Source organism: Siphateles boraxobius, unplaced genomic scaffold (genome assembly GCF_051911475.1).
Source record: "Siphateles boraxobius isolate OS27281-9 unplaced genomic scaffold, OSU_SipBor_1 77, whole genome shotgun sequence".
In the NCBI taxonomy this organism is placed as follows: domain Eukaryota; kingdom Metazoa; phylum Chordata; class Actinopteri; order Cypriniformes; family Leuciscidae; genus Siphateles; species Siphateles boraxobius.
In genome coordinates this window covers 17,213,549-17,223,229 of record NW_027509205.1, presented here as the reverse complement: position 1 = coordinate 17,223,229, position 9,681 = coordinate 17,213,549, and the positions used below count along the sequence as shown (strand labels likewise).

General features: G+C 40.1%; 1 long non-coding RNA gene across 1 annotated transcript; it reads right to left on the bottom strand.

The window, feature by feature from the left end:
• Positions 1–899: 899 nt before the first annotated feature.
• On the bottom strand, positions 900–5,796 carry LOC143725910 (uncharacterized). Its single transcript, XR_013198362.1, has 2 exons — positions 5,635–5,796; positions 900–936 (listed from the first exon to the last, which is right to left on the bottom strand). It is a non-coding gene; the product is annotated as an uncharacterized LOC143725910 (long non-coding RNA).
• Positions 5,797–9,681: the final 3,885 nt, after the last annotated feature.

Sequence of the window (9,681 nt, the reverse complement as noted above, 5' to 3'; positions counted from 1 at the left end):
ATAAAAATATTGATTTTAGATAATAAAATACCTAAAAAACTACAAATTGTCCCTTTAAGTGAACGTAAACAGTTGAGAAAGTATGTTTGTATCAGTATATTAGATATGTGCGTCTGGTATTAAAGTGACAGCAGCCTAATAGTCCTGCTGGTGTTCTTGACCGAATAACTTTTGTAACTCCAGTTAGGAAAAATTAAGATGTATCATTTATACAGTGAAGACTATGCAACATTTGCTTTATTACATTTCTGTAGCCTTTTCTGAAAACTACAGTCAGACCTGAAAAACACTGTTTATTTCATTTGTATCTTTGTTCTATTAGATTTATTTGTACTGTTTCTTGTTATTTGATTGTTTGTTTACTTGATAATACTGACTGTTTACTTGTCTTTAATAATGTTCTAAATTTATATTAATTAGGCAAGTAGTTTTAGCTGTGGTATCAAAATTGAATTACTGCCTGTTTAAAAAAAAAAAAAAAAAACGTTTTATGGCTGGTAAAAAAATATTTATGGCCAGTAAATTTCCTTAAAGGTACACTGTGTAGGAATTTCTCCCATCTATATAATTGAATTACACAACCAAGCAATGAAAAACAGCTTGTAATATAGACCGTAACATTGACTTACCTGTCGAGAAGAAAGCAGGCAACTTCAGCGTCCCTTTCAAAGTCTTTCTCCTTCATTAGCTCTTTCCACCTGGAAAAAGCTATCTCGATATTTACCCTCGTTTTTTGAATTCGCCGGTCACGTTTCCTTTTAAATAATTTGTTTTGCTTTTTTGGCGACGAGGATTCCTTTCTCCTGTGGCTCGGCATAAGTGTGATCCTGCATTATGAAGTACAGTGCAGTGCAGCCTTTCAAATTTCCCGGGACAGTGACAAGCGCCTCTCATTGAAAGTCCGTTTCAGCTGGTTTCAGTCACGTGACGCTGGCTCTGAATGAAAAATAAATTTAATTTTTATTATTAAATTTTGTGTCAACATCTCAGTAAATGACAGCATCCTTTAAAAATATTCAAAAACCTAAAAAGTGTTCACTTAGAGACAGTATCCATACATACAGTAACTAAAGACTATTTAAATGCATATCTATATACAGTTGATCTTATCTGAGAAACACAAAATGAGAAAGGGTGAGAGTCTGTTGTAAACTAAAGTAATTGCCTGTCTTCAGCATCTTGGGGTTTTACAACATTGCTGATCAGCCAGACTTGAAGGCACAATCATTCCAGTGTCTGTCTTCTGTTAGTGAGTGAGTGGGTGCAATAAAGAACTGTGAACACTACATAGTGCTGTCTTGTTAGCAGAAATTGTCTGTTCTGGTTCCATCTCACTGAGTCACATTTATTTCTTGAATAATTCAGATTTATAAGAGACCTAGAACATGAGAGGGCAGAATCAGACGCAATGCACTGAACACATCATTGTACCAAATGATTCATGCTAATGCATGTCTCTCTCTCAATCAAAATGATAATTACAATGATTAAGTGAACGCAAATAGATTACCTAACAGCAGAAAATCTAAGGAGCTACGTATTCTTTGTCAACTAAAAGAGTTTAGGTAGGTATATATATATATATATATATATATATATATATATATATATATACACACAAACACCGGATATTCCTTTCTTTTGTTCACCCAAACAACAGTGTATATTACAGAAAAATACAGAGTTAGTTTAGCAGGGGTTTGTGTACGATTCGAGGTCATGGCAAAGCGCCTGTTGTTTTCTGGTTTGGAACATCATCTATGTTTCCTCATTTCGAGTCTGGTGTGCAGCAGCTGCCTGTCGTCTATCTCCAGAGAGCCGTGGATCAGAACCAATTCTAGCTAGCAGCAAATTCAAGAGCACTTGACCGTTATCTGAACCACACAGGTATTGCCTACAGTGCAGAGCGCTTAACTGAACACGCACCCCCCGTATTTCAGCACGCCAATTCTGCAGCCCTAACAATCCTGCCAACAGGCTCCATTATATGGGGGCAAATAAACATCCGGCCTACGAGTGTAATCTTATGTAAATCCCACAATGTGCTGAGCAGAAATTATAATTGCACCATAAAACCCATTGCCTGACACCTGGGTCTTTGGTTGGAGGTAATACAAAATTATATAAAAAAAATGATTTAGTTTTAAAGGCACACTACGTAATTTTACACCACTAGAAGTTATTTATTCAAAACAAATGCGTAGCTTGATGACGCCTAGATTTCGCGAAATCTTTTGAGTTGTTGTCTTCACCTCTACAGCCGGTGGAGAATACGACACGACTCGGGCAGAAATCCTATTCATGGATGACCACTTCCACTTCTTCATGGGGTAACACAGCGCTGTTTTATCATATTAGAGTGATACATTTGAGTGTTTTGAAAGATGTTATAATAGTACTCTGTGCATTCGCTCGGTGGCTAATATATGAGATACTTGTTGCACACTGCAGTGAGCTAGATCGATATTAGGCATGGTAAATAAACATGGTACTCACGGTAAATCAGGAAACCGAGTTTTAAACAAAAAAAAGACTAACTGTGTTGAGCTGTATAACAAAGATTAGTTTTCTGTCGATGAATGTATCTAAACAGTTGCTCATCTGTCTAATAAAACACATAATATATTAAAGCATCTTTGGTGTTTCCATGGTTTCATCAAAATAAAACTGGAAATCGACGGTAATGCGGGTATGATGTCATTGATAGGCGACGCGCGGACATGGTCCGTGTCCTTCTTAGAAACATTTGGGATAATGTAAGTACACAAATCAACAAAATATATAACATTGTTCTAGTGGTTTTTGAATATTTTATATCAAAAAATCTTACATAGTGTGCCTTTATGCATAAATGCAATGCACACAAGCAAAGAAACCTGTAGCGCACAAACCTTGAGTCACATCATTCACTTGAACCCATTCAGAAACCTCAAGTGTCAGTCCCAAATAACAGCGATCAACTTTGGTCCTTGGGTTAGCACACAATGATACAGGCAGCATTAGCATGCTGTGATCGTTCGATATATAGTTAATATTACATATATATATATATATATATATATATACACAGACTTTTTTCTCACAATTCATACTTTTTTCTCGATAGAAACTATGTATACGTTGATATTAACTTGCAATTTTCAAAGAACTTCAGTTACCCTCTTTAGTTGTTGTTTTTTTGCGGCGGAAGATAAACTCAAAATTCTTCGGAACTCTGAATTGTAACTTTTTTTTTATTGTACGGTGGCAGAAACAAACTTCCATAATATAAAAGAAATATATAAATATATTAGGTATTGATATTTCGGTATTGAAGCTATAAACAAGTCACTCTCTGCTGCCAAACACAATGCCCAGAGGGGTCACTACCAATATTACACTTCCCCAAAGCGCAATGTGTGCTTCCTCTGTGTCTGGGAATGGAGTGCAGAATTTTGCGCAGACAGAATGTTCCTGAATGTTGCATAACACGATGCGATCAAATTCGTAAACCTCATAACTCAAACCCTGCTTTCAGACTCCTGTTACTCAGTGCTCTGGCATGATTTTATGAGCAGATGGGCTAACATTGATTACTCAGAGAAAGAGAAAGACATATAACTACAGGCACAGGAAAAGCGTTATCGAAAAGGATAAATATAGAGCTAATAGCGGCCGGAAAAGGACACTTTTGGACAATGCCATTGCACTGCATACAAAATATCAAATCAAGTAGCATGAAAACTTAAATGCAATAACATGCATGCAAGAAAAAAAGCAACACGTTCTCAAAACATCGTCTGCAAACAACCTTGAACATCTGGCCATGAAAAACAGCAAGCACACCTTGCATACATAATGCAAAGCTATAAGAGCTGCATGCCTCTATCTATCCCATCATAAATGACAGAGCGCTCCGTGCTGAAAATGATCAAGACATCCATTTATACGGAGGAGCCAGGTGGGCGAGGGAGCACCATTTCAGTAACTTCTGTGCCTTAGCCACCTGCGCTTGAGGATAAGGGGACCTAGCGAAAGATTTTTTTCCTCACATCCTATTTTGGAAGGGCTTCAAAAAAATGGCCCTGTTTGCTGACATTCATATGAGAGGGATTTATAGGAGCCTTCTCCTTTGGCAGTCCATGCACGAAAGCTCAGCCCAGTCTGCTGGTCTCAATTACGGACAGTGCTCTGTTCTCCCCAAAGACTCAAAGTCAGACAGTTAGGAAAGAAATTCCAGTTACATGCCAATTAAAAATCGAACATTTTCTGTCTCAAGCCGATATCCACAGGGATTGACTTGTTTTTGGTATAACAATTTGTGTGCCAGAAAAATACAAAATTGTTTATAGAATCTAATCATAAAGATTTTATCCCCTGCTTCTTGTTAGCTAGTAACTAAATTTTTAACCCTAACATACATGAATGTTTCGGCAATCGACCCAGGTCTATATGGATGGATCTCTTACTGCTGCAATAGTATAAAACTCTCTCATTATTTTCATAACAGTAACAAAAGAATAAAATATAGCATATTTCATTATAGGGCTGTGCGATATGACGATATATCGATGTAAAAAGTCTATCGTTTCATATTATGCTCTATTGTTTATATCGTGGTGTCGCAAAAAACATTGTTTACGGCAAAACTTTTTCATAATTTGGATGACTGCAATCTTACACGCCGCCATGGGGAATGGGACGCACGCAGAAACGTGAATAACATGGAGAGTGAAGCTGTGACACAACCGGGTGGCTCCGAGCACGACCAGCCAGAACGAACCGAGGAGTTCGTTCCTAAACGAGGGGCAACCTCTGTAGCATCAACATGGTTTGGTTAAATTTCTGTACGTTTGGTTGACTATTTTATTTTGATAATGAGCATGCTGCGATGTCAAGTTAGCAATGCTAGAACGAGTACGCGTGAGGCGTCAGTGCGATCACAGACATTTTTGTCCTTCTGAGGAACCTGTTACTCCACAAATTATGGTACGGATACGGATAGAAGCAAGAAATTATTCAAAACTGTAAAGCTTTTGTAAAATAGCTACAGAAAACAAGTACGATGCTGTTTTCTGTCGCCTCTGTTTCCTTTTTGTGAACTGTGGACCCCATTCCATGAACCGAAGCTCAGGAAAATTTTTCCTTTCGTTTTGTTAACCTGTAATTATTTAAGGGAAATAGACTATATTTCGCGTATAGGCCTATATATTAGTTTTATATATTTAGTTCATTCTGTTTTCTAAGTTCACAGGAGCGCTTTAAGTGCGTGATTTGACGTTGTGTGAATCCATGATCTACACTATCCTGCAATTTTCGCTGGTTTCAAAAAACAAAAAGTTGCATTTTACCTGCTATTCATTTTCACTGAAATGCAAGCCTGATTGTTTGACAGTTGGTGACATATACAGTATATCCTTGGAAAAACAAACGCCAGCGCATTGTCATTGCGACTATGGTGCATTAACTTTACTACATTTATATAAAGCTTAACATAAAGGACTAGTTAGAAAGTTAGACATTTGTAATAGTATGAAATGCTAATAAAATGCAAAATTTGTGTGATTTAAATTTAAAATTGTAAAAATGTTAAAAGTCACAATTTTTTAAATCTCAATAAATGTAAGTCTTTAAATTCAAAACATATATACTTACCTCTAGTTGAAAGCCCTGGATTCAGAAGTCAGTGAAGCATTTATAGAAAACGATATGGAGAGTGAATCAGGACCGCAAGTTCTGGATTCTTGTCACCAGCATCCACAAGGTCCTTTCCACATCCAATGGGACACATTTGATTAGCCTACTGAAAAATTATTCCTGTAATCCAAACACAATTGTATTAAGTATAGGTAGGTAGCACTTTATTTTAGTGCTGTTACCCATATACATACTATGTACTTACAGTATTATAGTAATTGCAATAATTGGCTAATAAGGTAGCCTACTAATCCTAAACCTAACCCTAAACCTAACCTTAATCCATGTAGTTACTTTATATTAACCAGTACTTTCTTAAGTAAGTACACATACTGTAAAATAAAGTGCAGCCATTTTATATATATATATATATATATATATATATATATATATATATATATATACACTCACCTAAAGGATTATTAGGAACACCATACTAATACGGTGTTTGACCCCCTTTCGCCTTCAGAACTGCCTTAATTCTATGTGGCATTGATTCAACAAGGTGCTGAAAGCATTCTTTAGAAATGTTGGCCCATATTGATAGGATTGATTGGGTTGAGATCTGGTGACTGTGGGGGCCATTTTAGTACAGTGAACTCATTGTCATGTTCAAGAAAACAATTTGAAATGATCCGAGCTTTGTGACATGGTGCATTATCCTGCTGGAAGTAGCCATCAGAGGATGGGTACATGGTGGCCAAATGGATGGATACATGATGGACATGCTCAGAAACAATGCTCAGGTAGGCCGTGGCATTTAAACGATGCCCAATTGGCACTAAGGGGCCTAAAGTGTGCCAAGAAAACATCCCCCACACCATTACTACACCACCAGCCTGCACCGTGGTAACAAGGCATGATGGATCCATGTTCTCATTCTGTTTATGCTAAATTCTGACTCTACCATCTGAATGTCTCAACAGAAATCGAGACTCATCAGACCAGGCAACATTTTTCCAGTCTTCAACTGTCCAATTTTGGTGAGCTCTTGCAAATTGTAGCCTCTTTTTCCTATTTGTAGTGGAGATGAGTGGTACCCGGTGGGGTCTTCTGCTGTTGTAGCCCATCCGCCTCAAGGTTGTGCGTGTTGTGGCTTCATAAATGCTTTGCTGCATACCTCGGTTGTAACAAATGGTTATTTCAGTCAAAGTTGCTCTTCTATCAGCTTGAATCAGTCGGCCCATTCTCCTCTGACCTCTAGCATCAAGGCATTTTCGCCCACAGGGCTGCCGCATACTGGATGTTTTTCCCTTTTCACACCATTCTTTGTAAACCCTTGAAATGGTTGTGCGTGAAAATCCCAGTAACTGAGCAGATTGTGAAATACTCAGACCGGCCCGTCTGGCACCAACAACCATGCCACGCTCAAAATTGCTTAAATCACCTTTCTTTCCCATTCTGACATTCAGTTTGGAGTTCAGGAGATTGTCTTGACCAGGACCACACCCCTAAATGCATTGAAGCAACTGCCATGTGATTGGTTGATTAGATAATTGCATTAATAAGAAATTGAACAGGTGTTCCTAATTATCCTTTACACTGTAAAAAAATATTTTCATGATTTGTTATCACAATTTTTTTTCTTTTGTCAAATCAACTTAGACAATTAATGTAGTTCAGATAACATTATATTGTGAGTTTCTGTTGATTAAATCAATCTCCTTCATTGCATTAACTAAAATTTTTAATTTCAAAGAACGTCCTGGTTGCGTATGCAACCCACCGTTCCCTGAAGGAGGGAACGGAGGACGTAGTCGACGCCGACTGAAATGGGATCACGCTAGGGAGCCTATCATCTTCGATTACTATTGAACGAGCCAATGGAATTTGGCGTGCGTGATTTGCATCACACACTCCGCCCCCGCGGCGCGGGTATGAATACGGAAGTGGATGCACGCACTAGTTGCTTTTCGCTGAGGAGCCGAGAGTAACCCGGGGTCAGCGGTGGTCCAGCGGTAGTGGCAAGGGGACTACGTCCTCCGTTCCCTCCTTCAGGGAACGGTGGGTTGCATACGCAACCAGGACGTTCCCTTTCAGTCGATAACGTCGGACGTAGTCGACGCCGACTGAAATGGGATCAACCATTGAACACGCCACTAACCCTGCCACCTTCCAGTGCCTAAACCAAAGCCTCGTGATGCCCCCGCAAACTTAAGGCGGGGAAGGACAGGGCTAGGCCAGGGAAGTCACTGCTGTTCCTACAGGACCACTGGGAAAGCGTTCCCTGTACGTTGGAAGGAAGTACGTTGGTACGATATACCAATCATCCAACCGAGACGGCTCGGGACACGGTGGAGGGTTCCACACGAGCCCTACCGCCTCGGCGGCCTTTTTCAGCATAGCTGACATCTCTGGATCTGGCTCGGGCAACACTGGTCTCCCGGAGGGAGGCAGTGCAGCCGAGTCATCATCTCCAGAGTTCAGCTCCCCCTCCGATGCTGCGATTGACAACGTATCCCCTGGAGGGGCCCCAAATGACACGGCTGGCCCGTCCATTACAGAGGGACCAGCGGGATCAATGGGGAGCTCCACCGGTTGCGGTGTGAAAGAGGAGTAAGGGACCCACGGGGCGTGGCCGGGCGGATTACCCCTCACTGTGATCCTCAGATCACCCAGCTTGGACGGCACCCCAGTCCTCCTCTGGGAAGGTAACCCAGAGGAAGAACAGGGGCGGGGCCCAGAGGTGGGGACTGCACCAACGCTTTTAACGAAGGCGAGTCTAGATCTCAACACCGAGATGGACATGTTCCCGCAGTGAGAACATGACTCATCCACGAAAGCTGCCTCAGCATGCTGTAAGCCCAAACATGCGACACAACTTTCGTGACCGTCAGAAGGGGATAGTGCCTGACCGCACCCAGAAACGCACGGATGGAATGGCATCTTGAAAAAGACGCACTCACACCCGTGTTGCTCTTTTAGGAAATGGGACCGTCACCAGTGCCGGAGCACACAGGGAATGACCGCGGCAAACACTGAATAGTCTTTCAACTAACAGTGAAGCACTCACTTCTCGCCCTCTAACCAACCGTCAACACACAAACAAACAGTAGAAATTTGATGCTGTTAAAACAGCAGTTGAGAGCTGAGAAGCTCGCGATCACCGCTGCACCACGCTGTAGAACACCAACACTGGAGAGGTCTTCCCGCAAGAACATCGACACACTCGCTCGTTGAACACAACAGCACTCTTCAGAGACATCAAAGACGAACGGCTCCGAAGCGAAAGGCAACTAGTGCGTGCATCCACTTCCGTATTTATACCCGCGCCGCGGGGGCGGAGTGTGTGATGCAAATCACGCACGCCAAATTCCATTGGCTCGTTCAATAGTAATCGAAGATGATAGGCTCCCTAGCAGGATCCCATTTCAGTCGGCGTCGACTACGTCCGACGTTATCGACTGAAAGGGAACTCAATATTTTAAGGCAACCAGGTAACTTACTTTTTTAAGTTAAACCAATAATATATTTTTACAGTGTAGGTGAGTGTATATATATATATATATATATATATATATATATACATACATACATATATATATATATATATATATATATATATATATATATATATATATATATATATATATATACATATATATATATATATATATTGTAAAAAAATAAAATAGGTACACATTTACATTCATTGCCTGTATGTTGTGACAAAAGGTTCAAGAATTGAGTTGCAGTTAATTTTTAATTAAGTAAATGGACTAAATGGTAAAAATTAATCTTTGAGTATTCCTCCATCCGGCTCCAAGGATCTGACATGTCAGCCTGTGGGAGACATCTGACTAAAGTGACACTTAAAAGGTCAACAGATTCATTCAGAGGGTACATTCAACAGCCACAGGAGGAAAGTTTGGCAACAGAAAAGAGATGTGAACCTGGTTAATGAAGGATGAATGTAGCTTTGAGCTGTCCCAATGAGAATATTACATATTCCGATGTCTTCATAAATTCAGTCGCATTATGAAACGCCTTTCTGAGCAGAGCTGA